This window comes from Hylobates moloch, unplaced genomic scaffold, assembly GCF_009828535.3.
Source record: "Hylobates moloch isolate HMO894 unplaced genomic scaffold, HMol_V3 SCAFFOLD_15, whole genome shotgun sequence".
NCBI lineage: Eukaryota > Metazoa > Chordata > Mammalia > Primates > Hylobatidae > Hylobates > Hylobates moloch.
The window spans coordinates 32295207-32313376 of NW_026652290.1; the positions used below are offsets into that span (position 1 = coordinate 32295207).

General features: G+C 40.8%; 1 protein-coding gene across 1 annotated transcript in view; it reads left to right on the forward strand.

Annotated features, from left to right (window-relative positions):
• The first annotated feature begins 4675 nt into the window (after positions 1 to 4675).
• LOC131381272 (uncharacterized) overlaps positions 4676 to 18170 on the forward strand; it is a 55532-nt gene continuing 42037 nt past the window's right edge. The window contains exon 1 of the mRNA XM_058428093.1: positions 4676 to 4776. The gene's annotated coding sequence lies outside the window, so the exon portion shown is untranslated. The remainder of the gene's footprint in view (positions 4777 to 18170) is intronic.

The window sequence follows — 18170 nt, forward strand, 5'->3', positions numbered from 1 at the left end:
GCATGTGCCACCACGCCTGGCTAATTTTTTTGTATTTTTAGTAGAGACGGGGTTTCTCCATGTTGGTCAGCCTGGTCTCAAACTCCCGACCTCAGGCTGCCTGCCTCGGCCTCCCAAAGTGCTGGGATTATAGGTGTGAGCCACTGCACCTGCCCCCAACATTTTTTAAAAACACTTTGAGATATAATTTACAAACAACAAAGTTCATCCATTATAAGTAACTGCAAAAATTTTGGCAAATTCATGCCACCATCACTATAACTTAGCTTTAGGACATTTCATCACCCCCCAAAAATTTCCTCGTGTCTGTTTATGGTTAATTTCCACTCTCACCTCAACCCTCTGGAACCACAGTCTTGCTTTCTGCCTCTATACATTTCTCTTTTCTGAATATTTTATATGAATTGAATTTACAAGGTGTCGTCTTTTGTGTCTGTTCTTTATCACTTAGCATAATGTTTTTGAAGTTCATGTGTTAGTGCATATCAGTAGTGTGTGACTTTTAATTGTGGCACAGTATCCCATTATATGAAAATACTACAATTTGTTTACCTGTTCATCAGTTGATGGGCCTTTGTGTTTTCAGTTTTTGGCTATAAGAAATAATTCACAGATATGTCTGTATGTGGACATACATTTTCATTTCTTTGGGGTAAATTCCTAGGAATGGAATGGCTGTGTTGTATGGTAAATTTATGTTTAATTTTTAAAGACCCTTCCAAACTATTTTCCAGAGTGGATCTACCATTTTATATTCCCACCAGCAATGCACAAGGGGTACACTTTCTCTGCATCTTTGACAAGACTTGGTACTGTCTTTTTTATTATAGTTGACAAGTATCTGTATAGTGGTATCCAGTGGCTTTAATTTGCATTTCACTAATGATTATGTTGCTGTTGAGTATCTTTTCATGGCTATTTGCTTTTCAGCCATCTGTATTCTTCTTTGGTGAAATGTCTATTAAATCTTATGCTCATTTTTAATTGGCTTGACTTCTTGTTGTTGAGTTGTATGAGTTCTTTATATATTTTGGATACAAGCCCTTTATCAGATATATGTCTGGTAAACATTTATCCCAGTCTGTGGCTTTTAAAAACTATCTTCTTTATGGTATCTTTTATAGTGCAAAAATTTTAGATTTTGGTGAATTCTAATTTACTTATTTTTTCTTTTATAGATCATTCTTTTGGTGTCATACTTAAGAACTCCTTGCCCAACTCAAGGTTATGACGTTTTTCTCCTTTTTTTTTCTAAAAGTTTTGTAATTCTAGCTTGTACATTTAGGTATATAATCCATTTAGTGAATTTTTGTGTAAAGGACAGGGTCTAAGGTCTTTTTTTTTAAAAGTCAATATGCCATTGTCCCAGACTATTTGTTAAAATATTATCCTCTCCTTGTTAAATTTTCTTGGCAACTTTGTTGAAAATCAATCCTTTCACCTCACCCTCCCAAGTAGCTGGGACTACAGGCCTACATCACTGCGCCTGGCTCTACACCTGCATTTTTGAAGGATACTTTTAAATTCTGGATATAGAATTCTTGGATAATTGTTGACGGTTCCCCCAGCACTTTGAATATTTTTACACAACTACCTTCTAGCCTTATTTTTGAGGAGAAGTGGCTGTTAATTGTATTACTGTTCCCTGTACATTCTACTTTCAGTGATAAAAGAGTCTTTGGCTTTCAACAGTTTGACTATAATGTGTCTAGGTGTGGTTCTTCTATTTGAAGTTTGCTGAATTTCTTGAATCTGTAGATTAATGCTTTTCATTTAATTTGAGGAGCATTTGGCCATTGTTTACTCAAATATGTTTTTCTGCTCTTTCTTCCTCTCTCATCTGAAATGCCCATTAAGTATATACAGGTACACTTGATATACAGCAGGTCTTCAAGGCTGTGTTCACTTTTCTGCAGTCTTTCCTCTCTTTGTTGTCTAAGATGTTGTCCTCTTGATCTATCTTCAAGTTCACTGATTCATTCTTCTTCCATCTTAAATCTTTTGTTGAACTCCTCTAATGAATTCTTTACTTTGATTATTGTACTCTTCAACAACACATTTTCATTTTTTATATATTTTTTAAAGAGAGAATCTTGCTTTGTCACCCAGGCTGGAGTGTGGTGGCACTATCACAGCTCACTACCACCTCAAATTCTTGGGCTCAAGGGATCACCCTGCCTCAGCCTCCCGAGTAACCGGGACCACAGGCACACACCATGACACCTGGCCGATTTTTAAATCTTTTTTGTAGAGATGGAAGTCTCAACGTCTTGCCCCGGCTGGTCTTCAACTGCTACGCATAGCTTAGTGTTCAGTCGATTATTAGATAAAGATTGTGTTCAAATACCTCAAACCAGTAAGGTTTGCATCATCTGCTGATGCATTTGAACATGGATAGGGGACCACATTAAAAATTAGGCTGTTGGGGCCAGGTCGGTAATCTCAGCACATTGGGAAGCTGAGGCAGGTGGATTATTTGAGGTCAAGAGTTCGGGACCAGCCTGGCCAACATGGTGAAACCCCGTCTCCATGAAAAATACAAAAATTAGCCAGGCATGGTGGCACTCGCCTGTAATCTGAGCTCCTCAGGAGGCTGAGGCAGGAGAATCACTTGAACCCAGGAGGCGGGGTTTGCAGTGAGCCGAGATCCTGCCACTGCACTTCAGCCTAGGGGACAGAGAGAGACTCCTCTTAAAAAAAAAAAAATTAGGCTGTTCTCAGTCTTCCTAGTGTTTTGCTTTCTGATGCCCCCTTTTGAGTCTTCTACACTCACACAAAGCCTTAGTGTCAGCTAGGAGTGTGTGAATAGCTGGAGGATTCTCAGTCTCTGCCATACATGTGCACAGCATCATACAGGAATATGCTTGCCCCAGTTGCAACCTCAACCGCAGGCTAGAAATTTGACCTTGGCTCCCCCCACTCTCCTGCCTCTGGGAAATCAGTTTCACTGACTGATCCTGACTGTGGGTGTCATCCAGTGCTCCTAATGGAGGGAGTCTCCTTCAATGGCAGTCGAGAAGCTGCTGGTCCTTGTGGGCTGCCCTCCCTGGCAGAACCCCTATGTTGATCAAGCTGGGAGTGGGGGCAGTATGACTGGAATAACTGGGACTTATTCCTCAGATCACAAAGATTAGCAGGGGTTCAAGCATAAACACTTCTCAGATTGTCGTTTTCCTGTGGTCACTTTCAAATTTGCTAAAACTTTTTTTTTTCAATTTTGTCCATCTTTATAGTTGCTTTTAAGGAAGATGATTTGATGATCTCCTCACTCGACCACAGCTAGAAGTTCTGCCTAAATCACTATCCCTCCTAATACTTTTGTAATTAATTCCTTGAATCAAATTTCCTCTGTTTCAAATACCTTGAGTGGTGGTTTCTGATTTCCTGACCAGACACAACTCAAACACCATAGTATTTAGAAACATATTGCAAGTCAAGGAATGGATGATAATTGAATAGGAAATAATCCTCAAAGGTTTGGCACCATTCATATGCCCTGATCTTCCTCACCCTCACACATACACACAAAATACCAGAGTTTGGTATCACGTTGGTATAGATTTAAATCCAGTCTTAATCTACTTATTGGCTCTGAAATTGTGGGCACAATTTTGAGCCTCCATGAGCTTTGGTTTCCTCATCTGTAGAGTGAAGTTAATAATATTTATCTAATAATGCACATGCTAAATGGCCTAGTCATTCCACAGTGTGTACACATATTAAAACACCACGTGGCCGGGTGTGGTGGCTCACACCTGTAATCCCAGCACATTGGGAGGCCAAGGTGGGCGGATCACTAGAGGTTGGGAGTTCGAGACCAGCCTAGCCAATGTGGTGAAACCCTGTCTTTACTAAAAATACAAAAAATAGCCGGGCGTGGTGGCCCAGGCCTGCAATCCCAGCTACTCAGGAGGCTGAGGCAAGAGAATCGCTTGAACTCGGGAGGTGGAGGTTGCGGTGAGCCAAGATCACACCATTGCACTCCAGCCTGGGCCACAAGGGTGAAACTCTGTCTCAAAACAAAAACAAAAACAAAACAAAAAACACAAAAACACCATGTTGCATGCCATGAATATATACAATTTTTACCTGTCAATTTAAAAAAGGAATAAAAACATACCTAATGAAATCATTCTTGGGAATAAATGAGATGATGTGTGGAAAACACTTGAGACACAATACATATTAAATATGTCTTTAAATAAATTTTCTCTCCAATTTAAGCACCCATTCCTTTTATTGTTCCAGAAGCCTGAATTATTGAAGTAGCAGACTGAATATTCACTCAGGAATCAAATTCTTATGAAAATCCACACAGGAGATAACTGGAAAGAAAAAGTTAAAGTGTTCGGCAATTCATCATTTGGTTTCATTAGTTCCAGGGCCTAATTTCCTTTCAGTTTCCCACAACAGGACTTTTTGAAGACTCACAGTTGAACTTTGTTTTTATGCCTGAATTGATTAAAACTTTTAGTTTCTTTTACAGACTCTAGTCCAGTTCTTATTTCCATGAATAAGCAGGACCTTCAGTACAGCAGAAACAGCAAACCTCTCTTAGCTCCATGCATAAATTATGATGTCTGCTTGTTAGCAATACTCTCTGTGACATCAGCAGCGAGTCAGCTAACAGTTGCTGGGAGATGCCACAGTCTGGAACTCTACTATAGATGGACATAGATTTCTGTGGCTTGGTAAACCATCTGGATTTCTTACATTTAGGGTGAATCCAATTATTTGTTCTTTCCTTTGGAGGGTGAAAAGTGTCTTCCCAACAAGGTAAGTAAGACTGTCCACGTTTTTCTCCTTGTTGATTCTCTATGGTTGGCCACTCTCTCATGATTGTCAATCAAAGGTGGATTATGGGATTTCTACAATTTATGCTCTGAATGTGATGGTGTTGGCTGATCTCTAGATGTATTCAGAAATAGGAATAATCACATTCCTCTTTTCCCTATGTGTTAAGCTCTTTGTTAACTGGGATCGTTTATTTTATAATACATTTTGGTGTCTTAATATGTTTCATTAACAGACTTCATGCTAAAAAACATTGCGTGAGTTAGCCATTTAAAAACGAAAGACAAGATCTACTAAAGTAAACAAAAACAGTACTAGATACAGCCACCTCTGTTTTTGGATAATTAAGGTGTGTTAGGTTTCTACATGTCCTCCTTCCAGCTCTGTAAGCGCTTCATATTGACCACCTGTAGCTGTGCAGAAAGGAATGTCCCAGAGAGATTGTGGGTTTTGGGGGGGTGGTGCAGGTGTGCCAGTTGGGCCTCCCAAACATATTCAAAATAGTTTAAGTAGAACAAAAAAGTATGTGTTGAAGGACAAAGGCTTGCCTGAATCTAGGAGCATAAGCAATGTCCTCAGGACTTGGTCTCACTCTCTCGGTCTCTCACTACACTCTCCTCAGTGCTGGTTCTATCCACAAGCAGGCCCCCATCATGGGGGCAAACTGGCTGTCGACACCTCCAGGCACATAACCTGGCTCTCAACAGATTTTTTGGGTCAATCCTAATTGGACAAGCTGAGATTATCTGTCTTCCCCGAAGCAATCCATGTAGCCAGGGGAAGGGTCTTAGCTTAGCTTCCCTGGAAGCAGAGCCTGAGACAGTGGTTTGGGGGCACATGACGTATTGAAGAAGTGCCCTTCAGGAAAAACCTACAGGGGAAGGGGAGAAACAGGAGAGGGCAGGAGAAGGAGCTAAGCAAGGATGTGGTGTCAGATTAAGTCTAGCCTGGTCTGATCCACAAGATATAAGCATTGAGGACAAACTGGATCATAGTTGGCCTCCCCTAGAGGCAAGGGGCTTACCTTTTATAATCTATTTCATTTGGTCACTGGCTGTAGTCTGCACCTAGAGGAAAGATCGCTCCCTAGGAAAAGTAGCTCAGGGCAATTCCCTGGAGAGGGGGCAGATGTGAGCTGTTAGCAGCCTATATTGCAGCATTAGGTGCACAGGCTGGTGAAGGGACCTGAGTGGGCACCATGGCATCTACTACTTTAAGTTTAGTGGGACTCTTCCTACGCCCCCTGATAAAGCATGCTTTTTTCGGAATCCATGGCTTCTAGTCCCACAGAATCTAAAGTTGGTGAGGAACAGAAACACAAATTCCCCAAGTGGGATGGTGAGAAAGGCCATTCCCCTCTCCACCATTTAGTCCCCATTTCAATGAATTCTACCTTTCAGGAACACCGCATATCTAATGGCTATTGGTTTAAGGAGTGTGTTGCATCTTGAAGAAAAGCATCCCATCCTCATAGGGCGTCGTCTCCAGGTCAGCACCTCAACTGCATTTTTAAGAGGCCATTCCACTGCTGTGTCAGGCTGGAAGCTTCTGGAGGATGCAGCACATGTTAGGAACAGTGGATCCTGTGGTCATGGGCCCATGGCTGCACCTCCTTTGTCATCAAGTGGGTCTCTTGTTTGAAGCTAGGCTTTGTGGAATCTCCTGTCGGTAAATCATTCCCACTGTGAGTTCTGCAGACAGGAAAGCCAAACGCTTACCCAGAACTTGTATCAATTCCAGTCAGGATGAGTTGCTGCCCTTTCCAGAGTAGCAAGGATCCATTGTAATAAACTTGTCACCAAGTCGCTGGCTGGTTGCCGCAAGGGAAACTACAGGTGGCTCAGCATCCATCTGTGTTGCTGACAGGCTGGAAAATTACACCAGTCTTGGTGAGAGGAGCCTGTGTTCTTGGGCCTCTGCATAGCCTCCATCTATGCCTTCATGGCTATTTCCTTCCTGAGGCCATGATGGAAGCACCAGGATGGCTGAGAGCAGAGGCTGGTGGGCATCAATTAGTTGAGTCACTCAATTCATGTATTGGCTTAATATCTCATCTGCAATGGATGGTCCCTTATGAGCATTAACATGTGCTACAAAGACCCTCATACTTGATGTCCACTCCGATAGGTCCAACAATATACCTCTTCCCCAGACCTCCTTGTCCCTTGATCTTACTATGCTGCTCCTTCCAATCCCCTAATCCATCAGTCAAGTCATTCGTCACTGCCTGTGAGTGGATGTCTATTCTTACTTTGGGTTATGATACGGTTTGGCTGTGTCCCCACCCAAATCTCATCTTGTAGTTCCCATGATCCCTACATGTCATGGGAGGGACCCAGTTGGAGGTGATTGAATCATGGTGGCAGTTACCTCCATGCTGTTCTCGTGATAGTGAGTGAATCTCATGAGATCTGATGGTTTTATAAGGGGCTTTTGCTTGGCACTTCTCCTTCCTGCCATCATTTAAAGAAGGATGTGTTTGCTTCCCCTTCCTCCATGATTGTAAGTTTCCTGAGGCCTCCCCAGCCATGTGAAACTGTGAGTCAATTAAATCTCTTAGCTTTGTAAATTACCCGGTCTTGGGCAGTTCTTTACAGCAGCGTGAGAATGGAATAATACAGGTTACTTCTCTCTCCACCCAAAGTGTATGACCAATTGCATAGCCTGAATGTCTGCCCCCTGGAGGGATTCTCCTCTTCACTCTTATCTCTGAGTGGGTCAACCATGCAATAGCAGTGCCTTTTCAGCTGGTACCAACATACTGAGCCAACCCATCGCTGAATCACACTCAGGCCCTTTGCCCTTCTGTCATCTGTTGATCATTGACCCATGTTGCCGTGTGAGATGAGCTGAGAAAAAGTGGATCGTGTGGGTGTCTGGCTCCTTGCTCATGCAGCTTAGTTATTTGCCCTGGATCTGCTTGGACATGATCTTGGATGTGCCATTTCCACCTTTCAATGGATTGCTGCAGGCTCTGCTAAACCTTATGACTCTGGGTCTGACAGCATGCAGTTCATGATGGGCAGTTCTGACCACATGATCACTTGATGGCCCATAGTCAGAGGCACCATCTCACCACACCCTGGTAGCATGTGAGGGGCTATTTTTTAAATGATGTCTAGTTCTCTGCTGCAGATACATAACTTGCTGCAGAACCCTGTATGTCTATGCTGAGATTCTCCTATTGGGGTTCCACATGGTATCACTTTCTAATTCTAATCCGTGAGGTATGTCCATTCACTTGGCCTAGGCAGCAGTTCTGTCTGTACTATAGCCCAAATATGCTGCAGTGCCCTTTTCTGCTCGGAGCCTCTATCAAAATTAACAGCTTGTTACTAATATCCAATAAATGGGTTGGAATGAGATTCCCAAGTGTGAAATAGTCTACCTTCAAAATCAAAAGGGGTCTACCAAGCCCTGTGCCTCTTTCTTTAGTAGTAAGATGTTCAAGATGAAAAACTTGTTCCTGCTTTGGAGGGCCCATCCTGATATGTCCCACACTTTTGGACTTCTAAAATTGTCGTCACTGTGCAAACCCCTGAATCTTTATGGGACTTGCTTCCCAACCTCATGAAGTGCCTATGTTTCACAAAGGCATCCCAAGTACTTGCCAGTTCATGCTCATCAGGTCCAATTAATGTGTTGTCATCAATAAAGTGGACGAATGTGACATTTGGAGGAATGTCCCAGATGGTCCAGCTCTCTTTTGGTTATACTGAGACAGAGATCAGGAGAATTAACATAGCCCCTGGGTGGCCAGGCACAGTGGCTCACGCCTGTAATCCCAGCACTTTGGAAGGCCGAGACAGGCAGATCATGAGGTCAGGAGATCGAGACCATCCTGACTAACATGGTGAAACCCCATCTCTACTAAAAACACAAAAAAATTAGCCGGGCATGGTGGCGGGTGCTTGTAGTCCCAGCTACTCAGGAGGCTGAGGCAGGAGAATGGCGTTAACCCAGGAGGCGGAGCTTGCAGTGAGCCGAGATCGCTCCACTGCATTCCAGCCTGGGCCACAGAGTGAGACTCGTCTCAAAACAAACAAACAAACAAACATAGCCCCTGGGCAAGAATGTGAATGAATGCTATGAATGTGAACTATTTCTGATCCTTCTTCCTGTTGAGTAGAATAAAACCTCCTTTGCCAGATCTCTAGCCACATACTAGATTACTAGCAGCTGTGTTAACGTGCTTCAGTAGTAGGGATAGTACATTGTTATAGTAGCTCCATTTGAGGTTATTAGTTGGTTAATGTTGCAGCTGGCCACTGTGATGCACCTTAAATCCAGGTGTGCAGGAGTCAATCTGGTAAATTACTTGGGAACATAATGGGAACCACCAGTGATGGATCTTCTTTTTTCCTTTTTTTGAGATGGAGTCTCGCTGGGTCGCCCAGGCTGGAGTGCAGTGGCCGGATCTCAGCTTACTGCAAGCTCCACCTCCTGGGTTCATGCTATTCTCCTGCCTCAGCCTCCCGAGTAGCTGGGACTACAGGCGCCTGCCACCATGCCTGGCTAATTTTTGTGTGTTTTTAGTAGAGATGGGGTTTCACCATGTTAGTCATGATGGTCTTGATCTACTGACCTCGTGATCTGCCCACCTCAGCCTCCCAAAGTGCTGGGATTACAGGCGTGAGCCACCATGCCCCGCCGGATCTTTTGTTTTTGAGGATGGCACTCATCTTCGTTATTACCCCCGGGATGCACTATTGTTCTTGATATATGATACTGGCTAAGGTTGTGGGTGCAGTTTCAGGGTGGCTCTTTGATCTTCGATCTCTACTGAGAAATTGAAACACACACACAAACACATGAAATCAAAGAACATACAGAAGGCTGAAACCAGCTACTCCAGTAATGGAGAGTCACAATCCCTTGCATTATATGCATGTGCATGCTTTAAAGCCACACAGTTGGAATCAGATGGCTAAAAAAGTCAGTTGAATAGCAGTTTACCAAACCGGGATGGGAAAGTTTCCCTGATAAGAGTTCATGAATAGCCTGGATGAGAGGTTCATTTTTGGGTGTGTATCATCCAAACAAAGGGAAGTTGCACTGGGCTGATGAGGTAATTGAAGGTGTGTGAGATTGGAAGCTGATCTTGGGGGACTGCTTTTTGCCTTGGAGGCAGAACTAACCAAGATGTGGTCACAAATCTGTGCTCACTTCAGCCAGTGATGTCTTGAGACTGATTATCTTTTACTTTTTGGAGAGCAGTCCCCTTATTTGTGATGCTTCTGAGATGTAAAGTCAATGACGATGCTGCTTAGCTAAAGAGTTTTTTTATTAGTTTGTCCTGACTAATTAATATGATTAGGGAGTTAAAAATTTGCAGAATTTCTTTTTTTCTTTCTCTAGAGAAAGATGACCAAATTACTTTAAATAGTAGACCCTCTGATTTTGTGTGTCATCTCAAACATACTATAATAAATTATCTGGCACCTAGAATTCTATTGTAATAATATCTGTTGTTTTGTCTGTTTGGTACCCTCCTTCTGCAACAAAGCCCTGATTTTCAATGTAGAATCATCCTCCCTGACTTTTAGCAGATATGTTTAGTGGGACCACACCCAATGCTGGATGCAGGGCTGGGCACATAGAAGATACCTAGCCAGTCAGCATGTTCTCTCCATGAGGCTAGTGCTATTTCTCTACCCACATCCCTTCACCAGGTCAGTGCATCCATGCCCAGCTGCTGTGAGGCTTACCTACTGATAATCATAGGTGGACCCCTTTTCTAAAGAATTGCCTGGATGTTTTGCTCACATCTATAATCCCAGCACTGTGAGAGGCTATGGCAGGAGAATTGCTTGAGCCCTGGAGTTCAAGATCAGCCTGGCTACAAGCTCATTAACTAGAGTGGAATTTCAAAGCCTAATCTACCTCAGGATATGCTTGCCCTGCTGAGGGAGGGAGATGTTATATGTAAAGGAGCAGCAGGGCCTGAATAACAGGGATTAAGAGAACTGGTAGTGTGTACCTAGGAATAGATCTGAATGGCTAGGAGTCAAGGTTGGGTAGAAGGTGAGGCTGCATAAGGAAGCTGTGATGGTTCATATTAGGTGTCAACTTGATTGGATTGAAGGACACCTGGATAGCTGGCATTTTTTTCTGGGTGTGTCTGTGAGGGTATTGCCGGAGGAGACTGACATTTGAGTTGTTGGTTTGGGACAGGAAGACCCACCCTCAGTGTGGGTGAGCACCATCCAATCTAGCTGCCAGGCTAGAATGAAGAAGGCAGAAAATAGGATAAGTTTTCTTGTTGAGTCTTCTGGCTTTCTTTCTTCTTCCCATGCCAGGCACTTGCTTCCACTCCTCCTGCCCTTGGACCTCAGACTCCAGTGGCTTCCCGAGAGCTCTTAGGCCTTTGGCCTCAGCCTGAAGCTGCACTGTTGGCTTCCCTGGTTTTGAGGCCTTCTGACTCGGACTGAGCCACTACTGATTCTCTCTTTCTCCAGCTTGCAGACAGTCACCTTGTAATCATGTGAGGCAGTTTTCCCTAATAAACTCCAACATATATATAGATATAGATATAGGAGATATATATATATATATATGGATATATATATATATATGGATATATATATATGGAGATACATATATATGGATATATATATATATATGGATATATATATATATATATCTTATACATCCTATTTGTTCTCCCCCTCTGGAGAACTCTAATACAGAAGCCTTCTCAAGACGGGGGCATCTTTTACATAACACAAGATCTAACACCTGCAACGAGCCCCATAAGAAAGCTCTAATATACCGCTGGGAGGCTCTGGAAAAATGAATGGCCCACATTAAATGAATATTTGTTCATTTAAATATTCATCTAGCTTCCTGCTAGAATTTTGGAGGTCCAACAATCTCTTTTTATGTTGTACTGGGTCTGCCTTTTCCACTCCAAACTGACTGACACAGATTTCTCAGGAAATTTGTGGGTCTTTTTGTTTGCTTGCATAATGTGTTAACGACATTAGATGAAACCCTACAAATCTCTCTGGATAAACCCTTCACTATCTTGAGCTCCTGCTGAGAGGCTGAGGAACAATACTGTTAAGCTCCCTAGAGGTTTAATTGTTTGAGACAATCTGAGAGCAACACCCTTAATCTCTTTAAAGGGACATATTCAGTGTGTGACTGAATATGACTGTGATCCTTTGGTCTCTCTGAGGTTTTAACATTAGGTTGTATATACATAGAAATAGGTAACTAATGCAGGGAGCATTTAGCATTCTCCTCTATATAGTGGATTTAAAGGCAATTCTCTCTTACTATTCTTTGACTCAGTGTCTTGGTGATTCTCAAGCATTTATTTTTCCATGTAATTTTTGAAATCCTTTTAGCTAGCTCAAACACATTGTGTAAGAACTGCAGCAATATCCATACATTCTTAATGTTGGGAGGATTTTTATTCCTCTGATAGTGAGTCTCCCCATTCAGATATGGTGTCTCTCAATGTACTTAGTTTTAACGTCCACTACAAAATTTTATTCAAGTTAAACTCATGTCTTCGATGTTATTTTTATTTCACTTTGAATTTAGTTGCTATTCAATGACATGGTTCTCCATTTCCATTTATGATTTCTGTGCATAGTGAAAACGTGCAACTATTTAACCAAATATTCTTATTCGTTTAAGATTGTTTTTGTTCCTTTTTTTTTTTTTCGAGACAGAGTCTTGCTCTGTCCCCCAGGCTGGAGTGCAGTGGCACGATCTCAGCTCACTGCAAGCTCCGCCTCCCGGGTTCACGCCATTCTCCTGCCTCAGCCTCCTGAGTAGCTGGGACTACATTCGCCCACCACCATGCCTGGCTAATTTTTTGAATTTTTAGTAGAGACGGGGTTTCACCATGTTGGCCAGGATGGTCTCAGTCTCCTGACCTCGTGATCCGCCCGCCTCAGCCTCCCAAACTGCTGGGATTACAGGCGTGAGCCACGGCGCCCGGCCTGTTTTTGTTTCTTTTCTAAAATATCTCGGATGGTTTTGCCTATTTTCCAACATTTAAATTGATTATTTAAAAAAAAAATTTTTTTTTTGAGACGGAGTCTCGCTCTGTCACCCAGGCTGGAGTGCAGTCCCGCAATCTCGGCTCACTGCAACCTCTGCCTCCCGGGTTCAAGTGATTCTCCTGTCTCAGCTTCCCAAGTAGCTGGGATTACAGGTGTGCACTACCATGCCTGGCTAATTTTCTTTTTGGATTTTTAGTAGAAACGGGGTTTCGCCATTTTGGCCAGGTTGGTCTCGAACTCCTGACCTCAAGTGATCTGCCCACCTCGGCCTCCCAAAGTGCTGGGATTGCAGGCATGAGCCACCGTGCCCTGCCCCAATTATTTCAATTTTTGATCTAATTATATTGAGTAGAATTTTGAAAAAAGATGTTTAATAATGGTGGCAGATGATATTTCTAGCTTGAAACTGATGTATAAAATTGGCTCTGTGTTTTACTCTTTAGTTTAAAGCTTTCTCTTGATTACTAATCATATTTAATCATTTTACTTGGAAATTTTGAAAAAAGATCAGAAACAAGCTTTTTAGTATTTATTGATTTAATCGTATTATCCTAGTTTAAATTATTGATTTGATATATTGTGATAGTTGAATATTTTTTTAAAATAGTCTTAACTTTTTGGACAGTTTTGTACTTACAGAAAAATTAAGAAATTAGTACAAGGAGCACTATATGCCCTGTACTCAATTGTCTCCTATAACCAACATCTTACATGAGCATGGTATATTTGCAACAATTACTCAACTAATATTGATTTGTTATTATTAGCTAGTGTGAATATTTTATCCAGATCTCCTTAGTTTTTGCCTAATACTATTTTCTGTTCGAGGATCTCATCCAGGACATCACATCACATTTAGTTGTCATGTGTCCTTACACTCCGCTTGGCTGTGACAGTTTCTAAGACTTTTCTTGTTTCTGATGACCTTGACAGTTTTGGGGATACTGGTGAGATTTATTCCTGTTGATGCTGACCTTGATCACCTGGCTGAGATGGTGTCCATTACGTTTCTCCACAGAAAAGTCCCTCTTTCTTTCCCTTTCCTTACTGTACTCTTTGGAAGGAAGTCCTTATGTCAGAGGTGTTCGAACTGGAGTGACTCCATTTTGAGTGAGAGCTAGGAAAGTGAGGCTGAGACTTCCTGGACTGCATTCCCAGAAAGTGAGGAATTCCTAGCCCCTAGATGTTTATGGTTAAGGGAACAGATTAATGATGTTTACTAAACAGATGCAGACTTGGGAGTGTCCAGATATCCCGATATCTGGAGAACAAGGGCATTCCTAATTTTGCTTTAAACATATCGATTCTTGCAAAATATAGTAATTAAGAAAATTAATGCTTTATCACAAACCCCTGTAGCAGAGCACATCTCCTCAAGATCTTTATCATATACATACATATGTGTGTATATATACACACATATGTATGTATTTATCTCATATATACATATATGTATGTATTTATCGTGTGTGTGTGTGTGTGTGTGTGTGTGTGTGTGTGTGTGTACCAGCATTGTATCTACGGTGGAAGCTTTCCTCCTCTTGCTTTCAGGAACGCCCTGCTCTGTCTATGGAGTAGCTGTGCTTTCACTACTTTACTTTCTTTAATAAACTTGCTTTTGCTTTGCACTGCAGATTCATCCTGAAATCTTTCTTGTGAGAGATTCAAGAATCCTCTCTTAGGGTGTGGATCGGGATCCCGATCCCTTTCCTGTAACACTTATGCACAGCCCACACTTAAGGATTGGAGTGTTATGCTCTCCACTGTTTGAGGGTTAAATATCGACATCAATCATTTAGAATTCTTCTGCATGGGAGATTTGTCTCCCCTATTTATTTATTTGCTCAATCATTGTTCATAGATACTTATTTCATACTTTGGGTTAGAATCCAGTGTTACTTTATGGTGTTGCTCCAGTCATGCCTCCTTTGGCCACTGGAAGTTCTTTCACTTGCTCCTGTGTCCCTTTGACAAACCTCCATCAAAGTGGGTTTGGTTTTGTTTGGGAGCACTTCTTTATTTCCTGCCATTTCAAGAGATTCTGTGCTTACCTTCTCTATTCCTGCTGCAGTCCTCGAATCAGCCATTTCTCCAAGGAATCCTGGTCAGTTGAGTTTGTAATGTTGAAGCACCCTCTCATTCCTCAAACCCGAATTAGTTAAGGAGTACTATTATTTTTCCATATCATTGGATTTCATATTCTAATATTTTGATCATAATTTTTGTGTCTGTATCCCTTTATAAAAATGGTACTCTCATTTTTTGATATTTCTTACTAGTTTTAAAAATTAAAGCAATGTTAGCCTTATAAGATAAACAATGATACTTTGCACTTTTTCTAAGTAGTGAAATAGTTTAGGCATTGTAACAATTGTTCCTTCTTGAAAGGCCAGAAATAATTCAGGGATTAAAATCTTCTGGATCTATGACCTTTTAAAATACAGGCCTTTATTATTTCACTGTCTCTATAGCTAATAATTCATTCAGGCTTTCTGTTTCTTCTGGGTCACTTTTGTTTATATTTTGACAAGAAATGTTTTTATTTCCCCTTCATTCCTGAAGATATTTTCACTGGGTATAGGATTAGGATGAACTGTTCTTTTATTTCAGCCCTTGAAAATGTTAGCTATTTTCTTATTGTCCCACAGGTTCCTGGATCTCTGTTCATTTCTTTTTTCAGCTATTTTCTCTTTGTCGTTCAGTTTGGGAAACTTGTAATAATCTTATCTTCAAATTAATTGACTTTCCTCTGTCATCTCTGTTCTGCTATTGAGCCCATTCAATGAATTTATTTTAATTATACTTTCAGTTCTAAAATTTCATTTTTTTTCCTTCTATGTCTTTTTTTTCTTGAATTGTAATTTTTAAAATTTAAGTGTGTTCAATTACTTGTTGAAGTATGTTCATGATAGCTGCTTCGAAATCCTTGTCAGGGCTTTGTTGGGTATACATCACCTGAATAACATACATTTTTACCTATTAAGTAATTTCTCACCATCAACTACCCTCCCACCCCCTCACTCTTCCAAGTCAACACTGTTTATCACTCCACACTCTATGTCCATGTGTACACATTATTTAGCTCCCACCTATAAGTGAGAACATGCAGAATTTGTCTATGTCTGACTTTTTTCACTTTAGATAATGGCTTCCAGTTTCATTCATGTTGCCGCCAAAGACATGATTTCATTCTCTTTTTATGACTGAATAGTATTCCATTGTGTATATGTACCACATTTTCTTTATCCAATCATCTGTTGATGGATACATAGGTTAATTCCCTATCTTTTTTTTTTTTTTTTTGACAGAGTCATGTTCTGTCGTCCAGGCTGGGGTGCAATGGCGCAATCTTGGCTCACTGCAACCTCCCCCTTCTGGGTTCAAGCTATTCTTGTGCCTCAGCCATCGGAGTAGCTGGGATTACAGGCATGCACCACCACACCTGGCTGATTATTTTTTTTTTTTTGTATGTTTAGTAGAGATGGGTTTTCACCATGTTGGCCAGGCTGGTCTCAACTCCTGGCCTCAAGTGATCCACCTGCCTCGGCCTCTCGAAGTACTGGGATTACAGGTGTAAGCCACAGCACCTGGCTGATTCCATATCTTTGCTATTGTGAATAATGCTGTGATAAACATATGAGTGCAGTTATCTTTTTGATATAATGATTTCTTTTCCTTTCGGTAGATGCCCAGTAGTGGTATTGCTAGATTGAATGGTAGTTCTCTTTTCAGTTCTCTGAGAAATCTCCATACTGATTTCTGTAGAGGTTGTACTAATTTACATTCTCACCAAAAGTGTATGACCTTTTCTCTATACCCTTGCCAACATCGGTTATTTTTGTCTTTTTAATAATAGTCATTCTGACTGATGTAAAATGATATCTCATTGTGGTTTTAATTAGCATTTCTCTGGTGATTTGTGATGTTAAGCATTTTTCATATGCCTCTTGGCCATTTGTATGTCTTCTTTCAAAAGTGTCTGTTCATGTCCTTTGCCCATTGTTTAATGGGATTATTTGTTTTCTATTTTGTTGTTGTTGTTGTTGCGTTGTTTGAGTTCCTTGTAAATTCTAGTCATTAGTCCCCTGTCATGCATAGTTTGCAAATATTTTCTCCCATTCTGCAGGTTGTCTGTTCACTCTGATGAGTATTTCTTTTGCTGTGCAGAAGCCTTTTAGTTTAATTAAGTCCCATTTGTCTATCTTTATTTTTGTTGTCCGTGCTTTTGAGGTCTTTGTCATCAATTTTTTGCCTAGATCAATGTCCAGAAGAATTTTCCCCAGATTTTCTTCTAGTGTTTTTGTAGTTTCAGATCTTACATTTAAATCTTTAATTCATCTTGAACTGATTTTTTTATATGATAAAAGATAGTGGTCCAGTTTCATTCTTGTGCAGGTGCCAATCCAATTATCCCAGCATCATTTATTGAAAAGGGTGTCCTTTCTCCACTGTATGTTCTTGTTGATTTTGTCAAAGATCAGTTGGCTGTAATATGTGGCTTTATTTCTGGATTCTCTTTTCTATTCCATTGATCTATGTGTCTATTTTTGTACCAGTATCATACTGTTTTGGTTACTACAGCCTTGTAGTATAATTTGAAGTCTGGTAATATGACTCCTTTAGCTTTGTTGTTGTTGTTTTATAGTTGCTTTGGCTATTCAGGCTCTTTTTTGGTTGCATGTTAATTTTAGCATGTTTTTTCTAATTATCTGAAAAATGACATTGGTATTTTGATAGAGATCCCGTTGAATATGTAGATTGCATTGGGCAGTATGATCATTTTAATGATATTAAATCTGACCCATGAACATGGGATATCTTTCTATTTGTTTGTGTCATCTACAATTTCTTTCATCAGAGTTATGTAGTTTTCCTTGTTTAGATCTTTCACCTCCTTGGTTACTTGGTGTTTTATTTTATTTTATTTTTGCAGCTATTATATATGGGATTGCCTTCTTGATTTTGTTCTCAGCTAGATCTTCATTGGTGTATAGAAACACTACTGGTTTTTATACATTGATTTTGTATTCTTAAGTGTTACTGAATTCATTTATCAAGTCTAAGAGTTTTTTGGTGGAGTTTTTAGGTTTTTCTAGATACAGAATCATACCATCAGTGAACAGGAATATTTTGACTTCTTTTACAATTTGGATGCCTTTTATTTCTTTCTCTTGCCTGATTGCTCTGGCTAGGACTTCCAGTACTAATTAGTATGTTGAATAGGAGTGGTGAAAGTAGGCAACCTTGTTTTGTTTGAGTACTTAGGTTTTTGCCGTTCAGTATAATGTTGGCAGTGGGTTTGTCATATATGACCTTTATTAATTTGGAGTATGTTCCTTCTATACCTAGTTTATTGAG